Below are 25,048 nucleotides of genomic sequence, written 5' to 3'. Positions count from 1 at the left end.
TTTGGTTTGAATGATCTAGTTTACACTCATGACGACTCTGAGGGGGTGAATTTTTTTCTCACTCTTCTGTTTAAGTGTATTAAAAGCCTAAAATTCTGTATAATTAATGAGCATCCGACCCACGTGACCACAGATCTAGCTCTGTGGAAAGGCCTCAGTAGAGCCTCAGTCTGGCTTAGAAACTGTTCCGGGATTTTGAGTCTCTGTGTTTGTGTATTCTTGTTTGGATATTATTTGTGCAATTGTTGGACAAAATGACTTGCTGTGGCATTAATTGCACTAATAGAGCGTCCAAGGAGTCTCCACTTCATTTTTTCCGGTAAGTAAAATTACATTTATGTATTTTAGGTCACTGCCGAGCTGAGCTTAGATTTTAACATGTACTGTTTAACCATGACATTTAAATGTAATAGGGTAAAACCCAGTGCATTTAACATAATGCTGCACTTTAGAAAATGGGTTGAAATATAACATGTTGGTGGAGCTGGGTTCTGACTATCGGCTTGTGGGGCTCTCGGGAGACCTCTGTTTTCCACCTGGTTCTCCCCTCCCCGCAGCTCGGCGCATCTCTGTCTGATCGCGGCTTCTGTCTGCTGCGTGGGCTGTCGGCTTGGGGAGCTCTGGGATGGAAACCTTTCCACCCAGTTCTCCCTAGCGGCAGCTCTGCGCATCTCAGATTGCAGCTGCGCTTGTCTGCTGTGCGGCTGCCGGCTTGTGGAGCTCTCGGGAGACCTCTGTGTTCCACCCGGTTTTACCCAGCGGTCAGCCCGGCGTATCTCTGACTCAGAAGCTCTGTTCACAGTTAACTTTGGTTGTAGCTAGGTTGCTACCTCCGTTAGCTTAGCTCCCACCTCCGCGTTAGCTTTGGGTTAGCCAGGGTTAGCTTGTGGCTAGTTCGACCGGGTGTCGTCAGTTGATCCCAGCCTTACAGCCCCACCCTCAGTTCCACCTCTCTTCCCTTTTGTGGAATTGTCTGGGCTTGACGGAACCTGTGACACGGTCAAAATGGCGGTGGTGGCCACCTCCCATTTTTCTTCAAAAACGTTATTGGAGCCTATGGAAACCCATCGTCCAATATTTATGTCGATGTGTACAACATGAGTAAAATCAGGGCAAATATCTCAAACCGATAAAAACAGATCATAAAAAACAATAGCAGTGACAAAATAGTAAACAAAATCAGGAGTAAAAACAAAGTCGAGGCATGAACAAAGACAAAGCCATCTTTCAGAATATTTAGCGGGGGGAACACCTGGATGAAAAGGTGAGTTTTTAAATGTTTTTGAAGACCTCTACAGTTTTGGAGAGACGGAGTTTTGAAGGCAGACTGTTCCAAAGTCTGGGGGCAAAAGTCTGAAAGGCCCTGTCCCCTTTGGTTTTTAGTCTGGTTCGAGGAACAGCCAGGAGGTTTTGAGATGTGGATCATAGGTTCCGTGAAGTAGTGAGTGTGGATAAAAGCTCAGTTAGATAGCTTAGAGCCTGGTTGTTAAGAGCTCTATAGGTCAGCACTAATACTTTAAACTGTATTCTATATTCTACCGTGAGCCAGTGGAGGGACTGTAAAACTGGAGTGATGTGAGTTCGTCTGCTGGATTTGGTTAGGAGTCTGGCTGCTGCATTTTGGATGGCTTGAAGGCGTGAGAGGGAGGTTTTGCTAAGACCAGTAAAAAGAGCGTTACAATAGTCTAAGCGTGATGAGACAAAGGCATGGATGATCATTTCCAGATGTGCAGTTGAAACCAGTTTACAAACTTTTCAAAATGTTTCTCAGGTGAAAGAAACAGGAGCGGGAGATGGTTTTGACGTGTGAGTCTAAACTTAAAACTGGATCAAAAATAACTCCCAGGTTTCTAATGTTGGACTTGGCTGTTGAGCAAAAAGAGGCAATTTCTTGCTCGATTTTTGGCTGAAGTTCCGGGGGTGCAGAGATCAGGGTCTCTGTCTTCTTGGCGTTGAGAACAAGAAAGTTGCTGGACAGCCAGTTACTGATCTGGGTCAGGCAGAGTACAAGGGTGGCCAGCCTGTCCAACTAGTGTGGCATGAAGGACATATAGAGCAGAATATCGTCAGCGTAGATGTGGTAGGAGATGTCAGGGAAAGACTTAATGATGCCAGCTAGAGGAAGAATATAGAATGCAAATAGTAGAGGCCCTAGAACTGAACCTTGTGGGACCCCACAGGTTAGAGAGAAAACAAGACAAGAAACAAAGACATGTAAAGAAGCAATTAAAAATTCAGCAAACACTTTGGTTACAACCAGAAAATAACCAGGAAGATTGTCTCAGTGTGAGCTTTGCATTTAAATTCATCAGGTAACTTTTGATGCTTTTAACTTTTATCATCCTTTTTGTGTCCTTGAATAAGATCTCATTTTCGTTTGTGCAAAGGATCTGAGCAGGTACCTCACGACACGTATTTTACATTTTTTTCTCAGCTTTTTTCTTTTTTGTAGCTTTTTCTTGGGCCGAGTGTAAAAAAGCTCAGCATTGAGGGAAGCCAAGGGCTTTATGGCGTTTTATTATAATGGATCTCAAAGAAAAGAGACAAATTACAGTATGCATGCAGAGTGGTTTACTTTTGGTTTGGAGCATACAATTACACCTGTGTGGTGCAGCGATGTCAGCTCGAAAGCCCAATTTGGTTTTCAGGACTAGCTCTTTTTTTCTTAGTAGTGGGTGTCGTTAGCTCAAGAAATGGAATACGTACAATGCAAACCTTGATAATTACCATCAGAAAGCTTTTCATTCAGTCTTCCAATCAGATTTGAGAGTACATGTTCTCCTCCAACAGCCACAGGCTTTCCTGCAGGGTGTCTATTGTTTATATTATTATTTATATATCATTATCATTCATTTAATGTTTTTTTCATGATGTTTGTTCATTTAATGTTAAAAGTATTAAATAACACAGGTCTTTTTTCACATTATATGAATTTTGAATGTTGATTGAAACTTTTTTTAAATGTGAAGTTATATAAAGATCATTAGCAGGAAATACAATGTGAGAAACTTTTCCAACTTTTATCAACAAAAAACTCATTAAAGACTCACGAAAGCTGCCTCATGTTTGTGTTTCTGTGAATGCACCAAGCTTAAAATCTTAATCAGATGTGTGCACTACAAATGTCTTAACCATGACTTCTCAACTGACTTGATCATACATGCACACGCCAGGTTTTGTTTGCAGTTGTCATGCAAATGTCAGAAAAAGAAATTGGAATCTTTTGAGAGCAGAAACCAAAGGTTGTGGGTTTGTGGGGTGTTTTAATCTGCATAAAAGATGAAAGAGAGCCTACACTTGTTAGTCGGAGTGAATGTCGGGACTTGTTCTCTGTGGGACTTCTTCCTGCTTCAGGAAGTGGAAGTTAGCTGGAGGAGTGTGTGTGTGTGTGTGTGTGTGTGTGGGGGGGGGGGGGGGGGGGGCTGCAGGATTAGAAGTGTAATGAATCAAAAGGGTCAATTTCCACCATCGAATTGACACAGCATAACCTTTCAAACATGCCAGAGCTGCAAAGTAAAGGTTACACCAGCTGCAGGATCCAGACACACAGATCAACCTTTTGCTCACTTAAGCCTGATTCATACTTCTGCGTCTGCATCAGTTAGGGCACCGCTGTCGTCTCCACTGCCGCCATTGCACCCTCAAAAACATAAAGAGAGCCGAGAATAACTAGTGGCAGACACGGACAAACTTGAGGAATACCTCGCAAAAAAACTCTAAAAATATGAACGTTTATTCCCCCGTGACTGGAGGAGTGAAAAGATACGCAGCAAGTGTTTTATTTGTGGACGGAAATGACAGGAAACGTGGGTTTAGAGGTGGCGAGCCCATGAAGAGGTGGAGGAGAATGAGAGACAAATTTGTCTGTGTTAAAAAGTCTCTTATATACAACAACACAATATAAACACACTAGCTTGGACTGGATACATGACAGGATACCACAGGACAGTGCTACGCCCTCTGTTGGCCTGGCGGGGAATTGCTTTGCAACACTCCCCAGGAGACGGAGAAGTATGAGAGCAAAACGCTTCCGTCAATCCGTGCGTGTCTGTCCCTTGCAGAGCTGACGGAGAAGCATGAATCAGGCTTTATTGTTCTTCAACGCAGACATAAATAAACTGTCAAGGTCTCCTGCAAAAGCCCTTATCTCTCAGCCAAAATTCGAACAGCTGGATTCCTCACTCTGAATAAAAGTTAATCCACAGGAAACCGCTTTACAACTTATAAGGTCATAATCATATGTGATGAACGAACAAGATGTTTAAATGAAATGTTTGAATATCCTGTGCTTAAATCAGTGAATTTGAAATGAATATTGTTCTTACAATGATCCATTTCTATCACAAATCACTATGTGTTTGATTTAACAAGTTAATCATCGTACACATTACAATAAGATACATATTAAGGTTAAAAACATTTTTGTATCTGAAGGAAGGCGTGGCTTTCTGAGGGATGTTGTGGTAAAGCCTTGCAGACATGGCACATTCTGATTTGCCAGAATGGCGAAAAATCATAACAAAGTAGTTTAATAAAACAAGAATTACTTCCCCGAGTAATTCAGTTTTTAGCGGAGTTCCGAACCGGCCAACTCGAAACAAGCATCCTTGAGACATCTCTTTTGACATACAGTCAAAACCTGTTTGCACGCTGCAAGCTGACACAGCCAGACGGCTCCCTAAGAGCCACATCCACTTTGGACGCAGAAGCATCCCAGTTACTGTTGTGACCTGGAGACATCTCAAGACTGGACAGGTCATATCGGAGTTTAATCTACGAAATCCCGGTGCCGTGAGGTCCATCCGATTTCTGACAGTCAGGATCTGCTGGGGTTCTCCACCAGGGTTTGTAGACACAACAGATTGCGTCTGATGCTGTTTTATGAATAATCAACTCTCTAGTTTATAGCAGACAACAAATTCTTTTACAGCCAGATTTCACAATTTCTTTCAGATACAAAGGTTCTGATGAACATCTAATTTACATCACACCACCTACACATCCCATCCCATCACCGCATATCCACTCCATCACATCTCAATATTCATATCTTGTCATGTATAATTATTAGTTTAGAAAAGAATAAATTCCTTTTTAACTATATACCTGACTCTGTCTGAATTAATACGAAGTGTGTTTATGGTCCCTGAACAAGTAAAAGTAACTAGAGTCTTCTGATTAAACATTCAAAGATCAATCAGATTAATATTTCATATTTATATCGAATCATCACATCTTATTGGTCATAATTAATTTGCAGTCGTCACACTATCAAGTGTGACCGCTACCGGAGTTTCACTCATTAATATTTGTGCTACGATGACTTCTCGCCTCTGATTGGCTAACAGCAACGCGACTATTCCAAAGCCTCTATTTGCGCTGCAATGTTGACGTTTTATCTCCACTAACAACACAATCCTGAAGGAGTGCTGGTGTGTGGCGGATTTGCTAATGCTAACAAGTAGCTTCTAGCCGAGATGAGCTCTGCTCTCTCCTGGCTGGTATTGTAAATATTTGTGGAAGTTTTGGTCTATTTCTTCATTTTAATTTTAAAATAATAACTTTACATACATACCATTGCAAAAATGCTTCACAAAATTTCATAGTTAAATTATTTTGACAACCTGTCCATCTTTCACCTGATAAATGGTGTCCTGAAGGGTATAACGTTCATCCATCTTGCTGTAGCTCGTCAACAGAAAATCAATAAATCAGTTCAGTTCTTTCTGATATAATCTAATACCACAATGACACCATGTACAAAAACACAAAAGTATTTGCTAAGCACAAGCAAACGCACAATGTGGCATTTAAATCAACAGAGGGTGAGATATTCTCCACATAACACAAGAATTATTCACCATTTTGTTTGGTTTTCTGTCTCTTTTTGCCTATTTCCTGTATTTTTGTTCTAATTGCTCCTTAAAAAAGCCTCCATTTCTTCTAAAAGCCAAACCTTCTGTGAACATTTTGTATGAGCTTGTTTGCCTTTTACTATTAATTTACTGCAGGTTTTCAAAGGTTATTGGAAATTGCTTTACGTTTACAAGCCCACAGGTCAGTGGCTGCAAGGTCAGATTGATGCATGGGAAAAATTGAGACTAATTAATAAGCGAAAGAGAAAAAGCATCTGCTCTATATGTCCTTTTATGAGCGCCAGCAACTTCAGAATTAATGAGGGTGAATACAAGGATTTAATTCCCTTGTCTCAGATCTTGGATGTTCACACAGAATCTCTTCTAAAATGTTTGTATTTATTTTAGAGCAATTTTAGTCCATTAATTAAGGGTTTATTCTTAAAAAGTGCATAAATAAATGGATTTAATGGGAACCAGTTGTGTTTTTGCAGAGAGGTAGAACAGTTTTAGCTAAATGTTGCTGATTGAAAAAATATTTAGTGCATTTAACAGTAAATAAAAGTACTTCAGGTGCTTTCCTTGTGTGCATTTTACACACAAACACACTCAAGCAGGTGTAATGAATGAAAACAGTGCTCCAAAGATCCCCGAAGCCCACAGATAGGGCTCCTTTGACATGATCCCCCTCCTCCACCACCACTGAGCCGGCGTGTCTGTGTGGTTGAGATGGAGTGATAACTGTCTGCTCTTATCGGACAGGATTTGAACCACTGGGAGAGACTGGGCTGCACTGGGAAGTGGAGCTGACCATAACTCTCTGAACGGTGGCGGACCCTGAGGTGCAGATGGTGCTTTGCAATCAAAAGCGTGCACGCGCGCACGCGCACACACACACACACACACACACACACACACACACACACACACACACACACACTCATAAAGGTATTGCACACACAAACAGTATATGTAATAGCATAGCTAGTCCTGCTGCAGGCCTGTAAAACCAGGTGGGCGTGTGTTCTTTGTCCTTTCAGCAATATCGCTCTCCTCTATCAGCACTTTGTGCCGTCTTACCATAATAGACTTGCCTGGGATTTAAACGTCGGGTCAACACCCCATTCTCCGACTCATCAGGACAGGATATTGAAACAGATACATGAATAGAAGCTGAAGGATGGAGAGCTTTGAGGGGACCGGGCTCACACATGATTTGGCCCATTTGGAGACATATTATCCTTTGACTGATGGTGATGCTTAACTGTATGCTATAGAACGGTGATCTTATCTACTGTATTGCACAGATCCGGTCTTTTCAAAAGCTGAAGGAGATTTAAAGCTGGATTTGCTGCAAAGTAATACAGAATAAATCACTTCCTTGCTTCTTTCAAGCAGCCACAGAACCGTGCAGCGTTAGAATAAATCCTGTGTTGTTGTTTTTTAAATTGAGATTAACCCTCTCAGGCTCAAAATAAGTTTTGATAAAAGGACAAACAACTAAGTCCTTCAGGGGTACTTCTGAGTTAAAAGATGCTGATGAGATACGTATGTGGAGTAACCAGGTAGGTAGGTTTTAACGTTGCAAATCTGCAGCGCCTGCCTCCAGAGGGTTAAGATGTCGGGCTGTTTTCTCTGCAGATGACACCCTTCATGAAGGTGTTTACATGACAGCAGTCGTGCAGGCGAGCCTGTGCTGTTGTTCTTGGTGCGTGTTTAGTCCCAGGAATGTGCTTGTGCACAAACTTATTATTATTACTGCCCATGCCCTTCAGCTCAACGATCCCTCTGACAAAGAGCTGGAGGTGGGTTGGAAGGGGGACAAGGGTGCTGAATCATTTGTATGCTGAGCATGCCCTCAGTTGAAACATGAGAAACACTCACACATATCTGATCTGGAGCAGGGCCAGAGCCTTAGTGACAAGAATGGAAAATCAGGAAAGAAAAAGGTCAAAATGTTTACTCACAGGGTAATTTATGAATGCATTTGCTGTTTTAAGGTTCAAGGTTCAAGGTTGTCTTTATTAATCCCCAAGGGGGAAATTTAATTGCCTTGGACAAGTAAAAAACAACAACAACATGCACACACACGCAACAAAACATTCACTGGACACTGCTATAAGCCACAACCATGATAGAAATATCAAATATACAATCATACAAAATGCTCGCTGTAAAAATGCACTGCAGCAGGAATAAAAGAGGTCCTAAAACGTTCAGCGGAACAACAGGGCACTAACATCGGCCCACCAAAAGAGCTCCTGAGATCCTTAAAAATCTGGTGAAGGGGGAGATCCTCCAGAGACATAACTGTCTTATTTATTAGTCCCCTTTGTTACCCATGGGACCTGTTTATATTAATTTATCATAAAGAGCACACACACAGCTGTTACAATCTCAGGTGAGGCATCTGAGCTTTTCTAATTACTTAGAAGTTGCCCTAATTTAACCTTACCCCTCACAATCCAACGCGCATCATGCAATGTCTCGCGCATCTCCCTCTGTGCAACCATCTGAACACACTGAGCTAAAAGTGAAGAAAGGGTTTATTCAATGGGTCACAGCTCAGGAATATCTCCCCCTGCAGAGTCTTTAAAGCCTGAACAACACGCTCCTGCAGCAGACTTGTGCACAAAGACCACAAATAAAGCAAAGTGAATGTTTTTTTTTCATGACAGTCTGCAATAGCTCATCATTTGAAGGGACTTAAATGTTGTCATAGAGATGAGTCCAGATGTGCTTTAAGCCCCAAAATAAAAGTAACATGTAACACACTGATAGGTTTTACTGCAACATCAAAACAATTAGACTGCTGTCTTGGCATGCATTTATGTAATTATGCTGTGTGAGGCTGGATCTAACAGGATAAACCATGCAGAATAAAAAATGTCTGCTTTTATTTAAAAGTAAAGATGCTGTGATGGAAGTTGGTGTCAAAATATGAGAAATAAACAGGTGAAACTGGAAATTTTAACTTAGACCGAGAGACCATCTAAAGGCTCAGGGGCCCTCTGCAGGTGTTTTGGATCAATTAGCTCATTAGAGTGGGACACTTTGAGTCCAGATTATTGAATGTTTTCACAAGATTCTGATTATGTGGGATTTTGAGTGTGGGGATTTCAGAAGCTGTAAGCCAAAATCATCACAAATATAAAAAATAAGGGCTTGAAATATCTGTTTTTGCATATAACGAGTCTATAGTTTCATCTATAGTTTTTCCTTTACACCACGTATTGCTGCATTTGTTATTGGGCTAAACGTGTATTACCGCTACTAGATTTCCAAGAAAGCTGCACAAAAAATTTATGAAACAAAAGTTTGCAAAAGCCAAACAATTTTTGTTCTTGAAAAATATTGTTACAAAAATATTTTAGGATGCCCTTTTGGAAAAAAATGACTTTTATTTGGTGAATTTTGGGAATCACCTCTATAGTAAATCTACAGAATTCTGGATTTAACATATTTGTAAAGGAAATGAAAATTAAACACGTTTGGACAGTCACAAGTAATTGATTATTATATAACAGATGTACTTAGATCCCACCAGAGCCCTGTACACAGGTAGAAACAACAGCACAACAGTGATGCACTCACCTGTGCAGCCACATTTTCCTACAGAGTCATTTCTATCACCTCTAACCACTTTTGTGTGCAAAGAAACTCGCAGCTGTTGGCTAAACTGTTAGCTAGCTGTAGTTTTAACCAGGCTGCAGGGAGTTCACGTCACCACCGTAGCAGGAGCTGGAATAATTGGGCAGGGATTTCTTCCTCCCAGGCTGGGCAATAGGGGTAGCTCTGCATGCTAATAACCTGCACAATATACATATAAAAGGCTTGATCTGCAATAACCCGGTCATCTAGCACACAAAAGTCAAAAACATAAACAAATCTGCAGTAAGTTGACTCTCAAAAGCTCCTTTAAGACCTGAAGCATGTCTCTGAGCAACAGGAGGACTTCCTGTCCATTTCCTGAGATTCTGTGGGATTTCCTTCAGAAGGACAATCACAGCCACATGTCTGACTGGCAGCGAGATGGGGGATCCCCTGTTGGACAGCACAGGGCCAAACTGCTCTCCTTTGATTGGCTCCTTCCCGGTCCTGAGGGTGTAATTAGCAGAAGGGTCAGTAAAGGTCCAGCAATGCCTGTTGCACCGCTGTGGCAATAATGACATGTGTGCTGGTGGAGCGATGATGGTGATGGTGATGGTGACAGGCAGCCAGCGGTCATCGGAAGCTCCATCACACATGAAACAATTGCAGGAGTTGATGGTTCTTGAACGCTGCAGGCTGGGGGCCCATTTCTCAACACATTCTCCAAAAAAATGCTGTTTTTTTCACCTGCATTTTAAAATCTACAAATATTCTGTGACTAATTGGTGTAGAGTTGAACATTTGGTGGTATTGATGAGTTTATAAATCCTGTTGCGTAATCAGGACCCGTTGGGGACTGGAAGCTTGACAAAGTGATGTGTGACACACACACACACACACACACACACACACACACACACACACACACACACACACACACACACACACACACACACAGCTGCTCACGTTCGTATAACGCATAATTGGAAAGTGTTTATGCACAGTTGACATTTAGATATTTGAACAGGCTTTCCCGTAATCCTCTAAGGAAAGCGGTGCATTTCCCCTGTTTGATTGTGACATTTATGCGATGCGTTCAAAAGCTCCGGGATCTGCAGGTTTAAATGTTATCCGGCTAAACTGGATAAACTCATTTGCTTATGTTGATGATAATTGTTCCTGTTTATCACCATTGTCTTGTTGGTGAGGATGAGGATAGACTTCAAGACTGCTTCTCATTTCTGGCAACTTTTCCTGCTACATGTTCATTTCAATGAATAATTCAGAATTTATTTGATCTTTCAAATAAAATATTGGTGGAGTTCGTGCTCCTGGGTTTCAGCTAAACTTATTTTTTGAATTTGAAGATGAGGAAGAAGCAACAGAGGCTCCAGAGTTCATGAAGAGGGCAAACTGCCAGAAAATCTCCATTTAATACAGACCACTTCTTGCCGTTTTTTAAATGAACCCAATTGCACCAGCAGGCTATCTGCTTTATGCAGATAGGAGCAAATTCAGCTCTCTTGTCTCCATCCACATTCAGCATCCAGAGCTGAAGAGAAGGAAGCGAGTGCTGGTAACACCCATTAGTTGAATGCTCAAGCTTGATCTAAAGAGAGATCGCCGGTTGACTGCAGAAGGTTTCATCTCCTTGTTTCTTATGCAGCCGTTTGCGCTGCGAGCTACAGCTTCATGACTGCTGCAGGAGCAAAAAGCACTGATGTGTATTCATGTTATAAATGGAGTGAGTGCCCGGTTCATTGTCGTGAATAACTTCATTAATTTCCATTCGTGTTATAAATACCTCAGTATAAATTTTAATGGTCAGCATTTTACTTACTCGGCTCATGAGGGAAGATGAACCTGATATCCCACTCCAGCTCCTCCTAGGGGGTCACCGGGCATTCCCGGAGAGGATCCATAATCCCTCCAACAAGTTCTGGGCCTCCCACCTCAGTTGGACAAGCTCAGTAAATGTCCAGAGGACGGCCACCAGGGAGCCCCTTTATCAGATGCCAGAACCACCTCAGCTGACTCTTTTCAGTGAGAAGGAGCAGTTTAACTCTAAGGTCCTCAAAATATCTTCAAAGCTGTTATTAGCCACCCTTTCTGGGGTCTTGTTCTTTTCATTTTTATCCAAATCTCCTAACCTGAGTAGGAACCTGGACAAGTGAGCAGAAAACCTTTCCTTTTAGCAGCTCCCTCTTCACCACTACGAACCAGAACAACGTCATTATTACTGAAGGCAAAGCCCCCATTCGTGGGTTCATCTCCAGCTCCATCACATCACTGGTGAACAAGACAATCCAAACTCCCCCAGTCTGAGACAGAGACAGGGTTTTTTACTCACCCAAAGAGGAAAGCCAGAGGCACCCTATGGAGTCAGGCATGAGGGGCAGCTTGATAGTCCAGGTGGTTGAGCTTTGGCTCTTGGATTTTGGTGATGCTCAGCCCTGAAAACAACGACCATTTTCATGTGGAAGCCTTAAAATGCTGAGAAGAACAATCAAGGTTAGGTGCAAGGCATGCTGGGTGATGAGCATGAATGGAGGTTTGGGAGTGGTTATCCTCATCATACACACATTATTTGCTTAAATCCAGGAGATAAAGTTTGTATTACTTTCTTTTGTTTTTGAAGTGCAAAATTATTTAGGGATTTTAAAATAATTTGCAACTTGAATTAATGTTTTATTCACTTGTGCTTATTATTATTATTATTATTATTATTATTATTATTATTATCTTCATCTGGGTTTCTCCTGCTGAGACTCCTTCTCAGCCTCCATCGTTCCTGTCAGCACATCGCAGCTTATTTCAAGCACTGACTACATTGTGATCTAAAGGTGGAAAACTTGACCCATGCAATTTTAAGAAGTACCTCCACCATGACAGCATTCCCTCACGTCCTGGGCCATGTTTCCCAGAAACACAGTCGTCTAATGATAGAGCAGCAACACCTGAGCATCCTGAATGACAGCATTTATGAGGCTTTTGTAGGAAGGGCTCCATAATGAGTCAGAGGAACGATCTGGCAGCGGCTCTTCCCAGAAACCACATTGTTCTCCTCCGGCCGATATCCTCCAGCGTTTAGGCTCCGGGCCAAACGGACGGGATCCGAATACTTGAATCAGCTTTAATTATTTCACGGTGCTTCTGCTGATCGATGCACCGTTTCAACAGGGTGAGAATTGACATGCGTGAAAACACATTTAATCTATCATTTTAGGAATGAAGTATTGACAGACCTGTAAATGTGTGATTGCTGGTACCGTTGTTCTATAATGACTTATGGGCAACTGAGCAGAAATCGCAGTGATTAGACACTGGCTCTAACAGATGACCCCAGCATAAGAAGTAGTTCTAAATGAAAAGGAACAATTCATTTTAGTGTTTGAAGATATTAGAGGTAAACTGTAAATTACCCTCAATTACTGGCAGATTATTCTGCTTTCTTTTCTTCCTAACATATTTCCCCAAAGATTTAAACTAGCTGCAGAAACGTAACATTCCTATGAAAGATATTTGAGTTAGTTTCCATTGAGTTTTGCTTGAATTTGTTGAATTTGAGTAAAGAAACTGTAAGCAGTGTGAAGTGAAATTGGAAATCTTGATTGATCTTTTGCTTAATTGCGTAAAGAAAGCAGCTCCCTGTAGCGCACTGAGACCCTCACCCTTACCTGCCTCACCAGATTTCTCCCTCTGCAGGTGGTTGACCCACTGGGAAGAGCCCTGAACTCAATTAAGGGATTTTATAAACTCTCTGGCCTAGAAAAGCCTTAAGATCCTCCAGGTGGAGCTATGGAGAGGGATGTCTGTCTGCTGCACAGACCATGGGTGGATGGATGAATGAATGCATGCATTCATAGATGGATTGATGCATACTCTGACTGATGGATGGATGGATGGATGGATGGATGGATGGATGGATGGATGGATGGACGGACGGACGGACAGATGGACGGACAGATGATAGATAGATAGATAGATAGATAGATGATAGATAGATAGATGATAGATAGATAGATAGATAGATAGATAGATAGATAGATAGATAGATAGATAGATAGATAGATAGATAGATAGATAGATAGATAGATAGATAGATAGATAGATAGATAGATAGATAGATAGATAGATAGATAGATAGATAGATAGATAGATAGATAGATAGATAGATAGATAGATAGATAGATAGATAGATAGATAGATAGATAGATAGATAGATAGATATTCTAATAAGCTGCGACAACTGTCAGTTCAACACTGCTCTACACAGATGTTTCACTTTTCGAGTTCCACTAAAAAAATCTGGTCCGTACTTCCAGCCCGTGTCTGTGCACAAAGATTCTGCATAATTCCCATAAAATGACCTCACAGAATCCACGAGCAAACCCTGTCAGGATGCTCTGCTCTCCAGAAATTAAATTCTGCAGAGTTAATGTCAGACGACACAGATTTGAATGCATCAAGGGTCATGGGAACAGGAAATGGAACCTACTGAATAACGGGCATGTAAATGAGAAGCGGAGAGGACTGGCCGTCCTTCAAAACCAGCACACTCCCTGTGGAAAATTAGGAGCATTGGAGACTAAATTGCTTCCAGCTGAACTCGTGTGAAAGAGCCAGAGACAGAACCAGGATCTGGAGCTGGAGTGTTGACATCTGTGATGAGTTTGAAACACACTCACTGCGACTTTTCTAGATGACTTTGTCACCCTTTGCTGCTCCCAAATCTGTAAAAGTTAGCATCAAAATATTATATAGGAATAAAACTAATTATTGACCGTAGACTCGGGTTTAGTGTTAAACATTTGCAGCCAAGTACATTTCTATCCAGCTGATTTTTAAGTCATTGCAGCATCAAAATTCAAAGATGGCTCCTCACGTCGCCCAGATCTGAATTGTCTCAGTTGATGCACACCTGAGAGACTTACACTTAAACTTTCACAAAAGCACTCGTTATGCAAGACAGGATCTTTACTACATGGCTTGGAGCAAATGTAAACATTGGCATAGTGTAGCTCGATGGGAGTCTCCGTGCAGCGCATTTCATCTGAGTTTGGAAACGCAGCTTCTGTTTCTCCATGGGATTGCCTCAGATTAATCAGGAAAACTTGATATGCATTTCTCCTCACCTCTTTGGTTTAAAAAAAATAAACTTGATATGAAATTCACAACCCTTCAAATCGCAATTTGGAGTCACAGAGGAATACTACAGTAACGAGTTTCTTCCAGGGCCATTTGATTCCCATTTTCCAGGTGTGAGACGGATATGGCGATGATGAAGTCCCTCAAGGCCTCGAGCTACAGTCACACCACATTGCGATTTAAAGGGAGACTTCTGTAAACTGGAAAGCAGGCAGAGTGGCTAATGGAAAGAACCCGTGGAGACTCCAGGCGGAGAGGAAAACAGACAAGAAGAGATGGCAGAGTAGAGGAAAGAGAAGAGAAAGTGCTTCCAACTCCCTGGTGGAGCAGGGAAGAAGCATCGATCAGGAAAAGTGTCTGTTCCTGTCAGCTGCTTCTGAGCTGAGAAGCTCACTAGTGTGAAAATGCACGATGGTCCGCTCCTCTAACAGGTGGCAGGAAGATGAGGCCTGAGACCAAAACCAAACGGCATCAAATTAAAACTTGTGTTCAGCCTCTGTGTTTCCCCAAATATTAAAACATTTGTGAGGTTAAGTAAGGTGGAGGTGTTGACAAAAGCCATCCATCACTGACGATTGCCTCAGTTGTCATAATCAGGAGGTTTTGTCTGTTCTTGTTGAAGAAGCTGGAAGAGGCCTCTCTGTCGCCCCTGGCTTAAATGGACTCATATGCTGACTCACTGAGCCATAAACAACGGGGGGACTTTGTGATTACAGGGCCTTGCTGGGTTCAGGTTGGATGCAGATTGTGGGGAAGAGCCAGCTTGGTGTGAAAGGATCTTCTCGTGGAGGACAGGTAGAAACATCGCTGACTACTGGGGGAGAGGCGCTGCGTGATGCAACAAGCTCTGAGGTTACAAGCAGCAAAGGCGATGACAACTTAACAAGATGGCACCTTTGTAATTATCGTTTATGACCATCATTACCCATGGCAAGAGCCCTGAGTGATCATGGCATATTCTGGTACTCAGCAGGGATTTTTATACCCCCTGGTTTCTGTAAACTAAATATCTGAGATGGAACTCTGCCTGCTGTGAACTTGTTGACCTGTTGCACTCTGAGTTTCACATGCAGGGTGAACTACCTTTTTCCTGCATTAGCAGCTGAAGGAAAATAAACAAGGAAAGTCTCGGGTCAGAAAAAGCCACACGGCTCTACGTCACGCTTTTGCATTGACTCACCCATCTTGGCTTGCGACCACGGAAGCTTGCTGTTGATTTGGTGGATTTAGAGATCATAGGACAACTTGGCTTGTAGAAGCTAACCATTAGCATTAGCAATTTCACAACACAGCAGAACTCCTTCAGGCTTGTGTTATTTGTGGTGATAAAACATCAACATTGCAGTTTTTATCCAAGCAAGAAGAGCGAATGGGGGCAGTGGTAGAGTTGCTTGGCTGTTAGCCAATCAGAGGCAAGATGTTTGCATATCTTCTTCCGGCTCTTGGAGAGTGCAGACGTTTTTTTCTCCTCTCCCTCCCTCCTTATCCCAAGGCTCTTTGTCCTGTTTGTGCACAGCGTTTTCTGCCTTTTTTCTGGAAACTGGAAATTATTAAAAATGGATCTGGTCAGTTGGTCTCTCAATGCGATTGACAAAATTTTTTCAATGATGAGAACGGGAGAAGGGGCTCCCGGATGTCCCTCTGGGACAGAGCCAGCTGGGTATATCATGGACTCCTGGAAAAAGTGGAACCTGATATCTCTCTCAACTGTCTGTGGAGGATTCTGAAGATGTTTGGATCTTTGTCGTTTTGGTGTCGGGATTCCTGCTGTTTGGCCTGAGCGGTTACCTGGCTTACCGGAAAATTAACAAGCTTTCGAGGAATATTGGCTCAATCCCGGAGCTCAGAGATGAAATGTATCATGCTGTGAATGCACAAACTCATAATTGTCGAGATGAATCGTAAGCTTGGAACTTTGGCTGAGATTCAGACTCTGGCACAAAAGGTGGGTAGCATCAAGGAGCGAGTGGACGGATCAGCACAGATTGGGATTGATTAATTACGCCATTATTGGATCTAGAGGGCTTGTACACCAACAGAACACTAAGACAGAGAGGAAATTATCTCTGTCCCTAAAACAATTTTTATCTGAATCTGGTGCTCTTGGAGCCTGTGAGGCTGAAGTGATAACTCCCCCCTCAGAAGAAATGTGGAATGCTGCCGTTGCTATGGTATCTCTTCTCCCTATCCCAGCCTGGGCAGGACTGTGACCGGTGAAGGCCGTGGAACCTTATCTAGGAGTCACTGTGCTCTCTAATCCATTATTTCCCTCCCCTGTCCAAACAGAGGTGATGAGCGCTGCCCCATGCGGCTGCACGCACTGAAGTGAGGAGAACCCCAACCCTACCTCCCCACCTAGTGGACACTTATGTTGTGTAATGTCTAAAGTCTGTGTGCATTTCTTTCTGAGGTGTTTTTTTGCATAGCAAAGATGCCCTCTCTGTGGAGGGTAAAGCCTGATTTATGCTTCTCCGTCTGCGTCAGTGCGGAGACACGCAATGCCATTATCCGTCCTTGCGTAGGGCACGCAAGTACGTACGGAGTCGAGCCCACTTTTTTAAACATCCGTCGAACGAGACTGATTACGCAAGCTTGTGATTGGTCAGGACGCCGCTGTTGTTTACAGCGCCGCCATTGCAAAGAGAGCCGAGCTTAACTAGTGGCAGACACGGAGAAGCTTGAAGAATACCTCGCGAAAAAACTCTAAAAATATGAACGTTTAGTTCTCCCGTGACTGGAGGAGTGAAAAGATGCGCAGCAAGCATTTTATTTGTGGACGGAAATGACAGGAAACATGGGTTTAGAGGTGGGGAGCGCATGAAGAGGTGGGAGAATGAGAGACAAATATGTCCGTGTTAAAAGTCTCTTATATACACAAAAAACACAATATAAACACACGATCTTGGACCGATACATGACAGGATACCACAGAACAGCGCTACGCCCTCTGTGGTCCTGCCGGGCAATTGCTTTGCAACACTCTCCAGGAGACGGAGAAGTATGAAAGCAAAACGCTTCCGTCAGTCCATGCGTGTCTGTCCCTTGCGGAGCTGACGGAGAAGCATAAACCAGGCTTAACTCTGAAGTGTCTTTTTTCCCTCCCCTGACTCTATCCTCATATAAACCCACTTGCTCTATTACAGTAGCGTGACTCGGGTTGCGAATGACCACAGTCACCAGTTCTTGTCATGTGTCTATGTATGTATGTCTGATCTCAGAATTGTGTGTACTGAAACTCTAATTTCCCTCTGGGATTTATAAAGTATTTTTGAATTGAATTGAATTGAATTGAATTGAATTGAATTGAGTTGAATTGAATTGAATTGAATTGAATATCCATCTATCCATCAATCCATTTTCAGCTGCTTATCTGGAGTCGGACCACAGGGGCAGCAGCCTAAGTCGAGAGGCCCAGACCTCCCTCTCCCCAGCTACTTGGGCCAGCTCCTCTGGGGGAATCCTAAGGTGTTCCCTGGCCAGGTGTCAAATATAGTTCTGGGTCTTCCCTTGGGTCTCCTCTCGGTTGGACGTGCCTGGAACACCTCACCAGGGAGGCATCCAGGAGGCATCATAACTAAATGCCTGAGCCACCTCAACTGACTCCTCTCGATGTGGAGGACCAGCGGATCTACTCTGATCCCCACCCAGATGACAGAGCTTCTCGCCTTATCTCTAAAGGAGAGCCCAGCCACCCTGCGGAGAAAACTCATTTCGGCCGCATGTATCCACATTCTCGTTTATTTGGTCACTACCCAAAGCTCGTGACCATAGGTGAGGGTAGGAAGGTAGATCTACCAGTAAATCGAGACTGTCTCCTTCCAGCTCAGCCCTCATTTTACTACAGCAGATCGGTACAACGCCTGCATCACTGCAAACGCAGCACCAGCCCACCTGTTGATCTCCCGTTCCATCTTTCTCTCACAAGACCCTGAGATACTTAAACTCCTCCACTTGAGGCAGGACCTCGCCCCTGACCCTTGCCCCTGAGAAAATGACTCACAAGGCATTCATTCATACTAGAGAACACAGTACGGTTTATTGAATTAAGTGTAGGTCCACTCTAAATTTGTTTTTCATAATTAGAAGTCCTGCTTCATGATCTTGTATTTCATCTGCACAGTGGATGATCTGGCTGGTGCTAGTGCCTTGCAGCAAGAAGCTCCTTTCATTTCCCAATGACTCATTTAGAGTGTACCGCACCTCTTGCTGAGGTTCCCTGTCACCCTAAAAATAAACTACAGAAAACAGATTAACCTTTATGTTGCTTTGTGGATCAAATGCAAGAGAAAATCTTTTTTTTACCTTAAAAGATAGTCTCTGTTGTAATTCTTGACACACTTTCACAAGATTGCTGCAATTTTCACAGCATCGTTTTACCATCGGTGCTTCCTCTTGTGAGCTGAACCTGGACCCTCCCACCCAACACTTCCAGCAGCGAGCTGACAGCTCCAGCACACAATCTCCTGCTGTGAATTACATGTGTATGCAGCATCTGCTGAGCTGCATCCGTTTCTTCTGCACATTCTTCAGAAAACCTTTGAAACCACCTTTTCAACAAGGTGACCACCTCTGAGCAAATTACACATTTGGTTGTTTACTTCTTTTCATGGGTAAAACACATTCGTTATCACAAATACATGTGAATACCTGATATGCGGGATGTAAATGCTGGCAGCTTGAAGATTTGTTGTTTGTTTTGTATTTATTGTTATTTCACGAGAAAACCACAAAAGCTTTATTGTTTTTATCTTATTTATAACAAAAGTTCAGGTCCTTTCAGTTCATTGTCTGTTTGCAGAAACCTGTTAGATTCAGAAACTATGGATTATTTTTCTGGAATGACACTAATTTTGGTAAAACACAAAATTTATTAAAATGATAAAATTTTTCTAATTAGTATCTTTGTCTGTTTATTGAGAACAATTTGCTCTCTCTGGTTTCTCATTTTAGACTCCAAAACAACGCAAAACTCCTTCACGTCACGTTCCTCAGACAGCAAATGGTCAATTAGACGCCGATCAGCAGCATGTTCCATGTCAAACAAGCGCTCATCTTTAGAGCTTTGTCGTCTTTCCATGCTCTGCTTGTTTGTATTTGTTGCATGTTGCAGCGTTTTCCTGTTTGGCAGCCGTGGACCTCAGTAATTGTCCTTGACAGAGCAGGAGAGAGCCATTTCAGCTGGTGGAGATCAGCGTCGCGTCGGCCGTGCCAATCATGTGGCTCAATGCAGCTGGGCTGAGATGGATCAGTCGGCGACACAGCCAGAATAAAGTGACTCTTCTGTAATGGCCTGTCGGTATTTCATTTTCTAGGTGACAGAACACATTTACAAGACTGAGAAGGTTCTGCTTCTGATGGGAAGTTGATTCCTCATGGCGATATGTTAAAAAAAAAGATATTTGACCTCATTGTGGACCACTGAGATGAGAACTTTTACACATGAAAAAAAAACTGCCGTTTTTGTAGCTTTAGATCAAATAAATGAAGAAAAAACTTTGAATCAGTCAAGTTATTTATGCTGCTTTATACAAAGAGAATAACTAACAGAACATATTCCCATACCATACCATACTATGCCATAGTTTATTCATATAGCACATTTAAAATGCAGCATGGGAGCTGTCCAAAGTGCTGCACAGGCTAAACCAAAACTCAACCAATCTAAGCAGCTAAAACAGAGGATGAAAATACCGACCACAAGCAGAGAAAACATGAGGATTACTGAGAACACATTAAAATAAAAACACAATAAAACTCTAAAACGAGTCACTGTCTAAAAGCCACATCGTAGAAGTGGGTCTTTAAACGAGATTTAAAAACCGCCAACGATGGACCGCCAACTGCCGAAGTATAATGAGTAACGAGTTCCACAGCTTTGGGGCAGCATGTGCAAATGCTCGTTCACACCGTGATTTGTATCGCATCGTGCAAAGCAGCAGGAGGTCAGCTGACCTCAACGTTCGCATGGGTACATAGGGAGTGAGCAGGTCAGAGAGATAGGGAGGTGCCAGGTCGTTGAGTGCTTTAAATAAGTCAATAACTTAAACTGTACTCGGAAAATGACAGGGAGCCAGTGAAGATGTTCCAGGACAGGGGTAATATGGCTACGTCGGTGCGTATTCATCAAGAAGCTGGCAGCAGCGTTCTGGATGACCTGCGGCCAATTCAGGGCCGAGACCGGAGCACCAACTAGGAGGGTGTTTCCTCCTGTGGGAAGTTCGCTGAACTTACAGCCCTTTTCCCTCCGTTTTCTCCGTGTCTGGTTCGATGACGTCACTTTCGTGAAGCACATTTGTAGTCCTGGACTTATTTTCACACAAAACCTTAAATAGCGTTTACTCCCATTTGAAAATAAGCGCGTTCATGGTATCAAAATGTGTCTTTAAAATTCACGGACATCATATGTGGAATCCATGGCACAAAACAAGCGGAATTAGAAAACAGTATTTTTAGCCCCCGTTGACTTGCATTCATTTTTTCGTTCTTCCAGGGACCCGTAGTCTGGAAGTAGATGGGCATGACTTAGGCTGTTTATTGTCCTAATGATACCTTAGCGGGTAGAAAAATGGATGGATGGGAATTTTCAACGAGGCAAATCTTCTGGCAAGTTTGTAAATCTGGGTTTAATTTTGATGCGATAAGTACAGATTTTGCAAATGAAGACATTAAACAGCTATGTGTTTTTATTTTATCCATAATTCCTATAATTATCATTAAAAAGTAATGATCAGGCTATCAATTGCAATATTTTTGATCCATAATCTTTTATGTTCTTCATTAGATTGAGCAGCATTTTGATTTAGGAGCCACAAAACCATTTTTTAACTGTCTGAATGGAACATAAATAGCATCAAAGAAGTCACAATGCAGCCCAGGAGGAGTGAAAAGTGTTGCTTTATCTCATCCACATTCCCTCTCCTCTGTTTAGGATGTTATTACAGGGCAGGAGCCATCAGCGTGTAGGTGTAGGTGACCCCTTCTCTTCCTGGACTGATTGTTAGTTGATGGATCCTGTTTGAAGCGATAAGAGTCAGTGAGAGTGCAGATAGAACAACCTGCCACAAAGAAATCTAAAACAATAGAACAAATCTTACACCAAGATTGCCTTTTGTTTAAAGCAGAGATTTCTGTTTTATATTCAGCTAAAATAACAGATGCTCAGTTTGTTTCTGTCTTATCTGTAGGAAAGAGGAGGATGCAGGGTGGTGGTTTACCGCGCTGAAGCGAAGGATTTAGTTACAGTTACGCTGCTGCCGCTGCCACCGTGGAGGGGCAGGAAACACGCATCTCTCTGTCTCCTTTGGCATTCGGCGGAGTGAGAGATCACAACATAATTTCAAGGCAGGAAGGGACACACTGGTGGAACATGCATGAGGCAGAAGGCCACCGAACAGGCGTGAACATTAACACAAACACTGCCAGTCAGAATGACTGATTACCTCTGAGGACGTGCTGTGAAAAGTCAATTCTGCTCCCCAACCGCCTCTGTTTCCCCGCAGCCCCCTACGCGCTGACCCACAGCCTATGCCACGTCCCCCTCGGGTGTTCAGAATGCACAATTATTAAAATACCTCCACTGGTTGTCCATCGCTGTCATTTCTGCAGGAGAACTTCATGTGTTACAACCTGAGAATTGATGAGTTTTTCTTTAGAACCTTCCTGGATCTGTTTTGGTGCAAATGTTAGAACATTTGTGGACATTTTTATGAGAGGCAGGAAAGGGTGTTGACTGAGCATCTCAGCTGTAAGTGCTCAGGTTGAGTCTCACTCCCAGTAGGTTTGCTCTTGGTTTCTGCTTGCTCTCTCTGTATTTATAGCCAACCAGGGCAGGGCTAGGTGTCCTCAAACTGTCCTCCACAGTGTTAGCCTGCCTCCACACCAGACAGACCTGATGCAGTACAAAACTCCTCAGCAGCTCTGCTTTAAACCTAAATGCAACACTTGTTTATGTTCATAGTTCCATTTCCCTCCCGTTCGTGGGCGGGCGGCTTCTCCTTTCCCCTACATATGGCCTCTCTGTTAGTTCGCCCAAAGCCCTTTTCTCAGTGACCGTGTCAAACTGTCTTCCGTGGATCACAGGTCTCTGACAGCACAATAGATTGCATGAATTTCTATTTCACAGGGAGAAAAAAAAACATCAGCTGTCTATTTCCTGAGGGTCTGGTTGCCCATCAACGTCCTTCATGATTGTTGGAAAGGGAGTGTGTCGCACTTTCATCTGCCCACGCAGACAAGAAAAATGCTGTTTCAGGTTTCAAATGGGTGAGTACAGTAAATAAAGTCTGGTGGTCGGAGTTTTCTCATCTGTCAACATGCTGTTTCAGAGTATTGGGTAACCAGTGCTCCTATGTGGCGTTTATCAGCGTGATGCTCCTCAGCATTTTCATCCCCCTCATGCATCTCCTCCCTCGCTGCATGACAGATGTAATCATGGACCAGGACAAGATTTCATGGGGGCTTCTTTAATAACTGAACAGTTTGACCTCTGTGAGTCCCTTCTCAAGCCACTCCCTGTTCCCCCACACCACCCCTCCTCTTCCTCCCCTAATGGTCCTCCTCACCTTCACCCTCCCATGTTGACAGGCTCAGATGCTCCAGTAACGTTTTGAACTTCTTAAGAGGATCCCTGACTCGTCTCAGCAGATCGGACCTTCAGACTTCAACCACACATCACATATAGATCTAAAACAACATGAAGAACAACAATCTCAAATCTGTAAGGGAATGACAAGGAGCAAGTTTCCTCCTCTGACAAGTCTGACTGATTTCCTTTGGAAGCTTGAAGGGATGTGATCTGAACACAGGTCGAGTTGGCAACGGAAACCTGCTGTGAATGGGGATGTTTAAAAAGACCAATTATAGTTTGGTGACATGCTGTGATGCTGCGCTGGGTTGTGTTGCTTTTGGAGAGGAAATGGAGATCAAAGCGGAGGAGGCAGGGAGGTCCTTGAACCATGAGAGACAGCCAGCAGCAGCTTGATTCTTCTGCAGACCGTTTTGTTATTCCCCACCAAATAATTGCAAGCACTAGTCGGTCACTCTTCGTGTTTGTGCAACCGCTTTGTTTCAAACTAGTTAACAGTCTTCTTAGACAGTTTCATTAAGTTAAGAAGCCTTGTAGATGGACACATCTGAGCGTTCTGATATGATTCATATTCAGTTGAAGCCTGAGAACCTCAGCTGGAGTCACAAAAGATGCCCATCTGAATGTGTCGTTCTCTTCCAGCGTACGTCTCCATTTGGGTTTCGGTTTGTGTCCCAGTCGTTCCCGTTGATGGATAGGGATGTTTCCATCTCCTCTGGACCCCGCTGACAGATCATCCATCCTCGAACAATTTGGTGGTGCCCTCAGAGCCTGAGAAGGCCGAGAGGAAAGATGGGCCCCCGCGACTGACAGTAGCCTTAATGAAAGACCAATTGAAGGCTGGAGGCAACCGGGGGAAAGCGGCTTCACTGTCTGGATGGATGGAAGAATAACACGCTGTCGGGAATGGGTGGCCATTGAAGCTGAGGGATTTGATGAGATTAGTAGGCAACAAGTGGAGGCTGATGTGGTCAGGTGGAGCCTGAGGATTGCAGGAATGACGTCATTTATGATGGGGCAAATCGCAGGATTGTTTGGTAGGATGAAATTTCCAATAAAAAAACACATTCCTGCTGCTTTAATGTCTGGTAGCCTGAATCCAGGAGTATCATGATGTGTCTGGCACCACTGGGCAGTTTGTGTGAAAACCAGTGAGAAAAGCTCTGCTGTCAAAGCCTGAGATTTATAGGGCACAGCTGCAGAGTATTGTCTTTGCACTTTGGGTCAGCCTTGTAACTGGAACCTAACCTTTTTTGCACTGACTGGCTCTCTGATGGATGGATGTGCTTAAGTCAGGCTAAAGGTCCACTTCTGTTCACCCAAAAAGGACTATCGGCCTTTAATCTTAAACCCACAAAGGATGCTCATAACTTAGCCGTTCGTGTGCACGGAGAACAAAGTCAGAAGACTGGCTCCACCGAGTCAAACCTTCTCAGATTACCCTCCTGCGCTGGTCGTGGACAGCGTGCACAGTAACATTAACTGTCCCTGTCCGCTAATCAGGTCTCCAAATGAGTGTGAACGATGGAGCAGGGTCACAGTTACAGCCCTCCAGATTTGTTCTGACGCTCCTCGATATCATCGCTGAGAAGTGATTGCTTTTTCTTCTCCGGGAGCTCTTTGCATGTTTCCTGGTGGGAGCAGACCGAAGTCAAAGCCAGGTAATAAAAGCAGCATTAGCGAGCTAATTAGGCTACAGCGCTGCTCTGGCAAAACAAATCATTTCATTCCGGATTTTACAGCAGGGCTTCGAAGCCACTCTGACTAGCAATGTTTCACAGACAATTTGCTCCAGCTCGGCTTTATTCAGCAACTTTTGTCTGTAAATCTCCCCTCATATCCATATTTATTGAGTTGAGAGTTGGAGGCC

Source organism: Nothobranchius furzeri, chromosome 18, assembly GCF_043380555.1.
Source record: "Nothobranchius furzeri strain GRZ-AD chromosome 18, NfurGRZ-RIMD1, whole genome shotgun sequence".
Taxonomy (NCBI): Eukaryota; Metazoa; Chordata; class Actinopteri; order Cyprinodontiformes; family Nothobranchiidae; genus Nothobranchius; species Nothobranchius furzeri.
The sequence above is the reverse complement of the archived record's forward strand: the minus strand, read 5'-3'. Positions refer to the sequence as shown.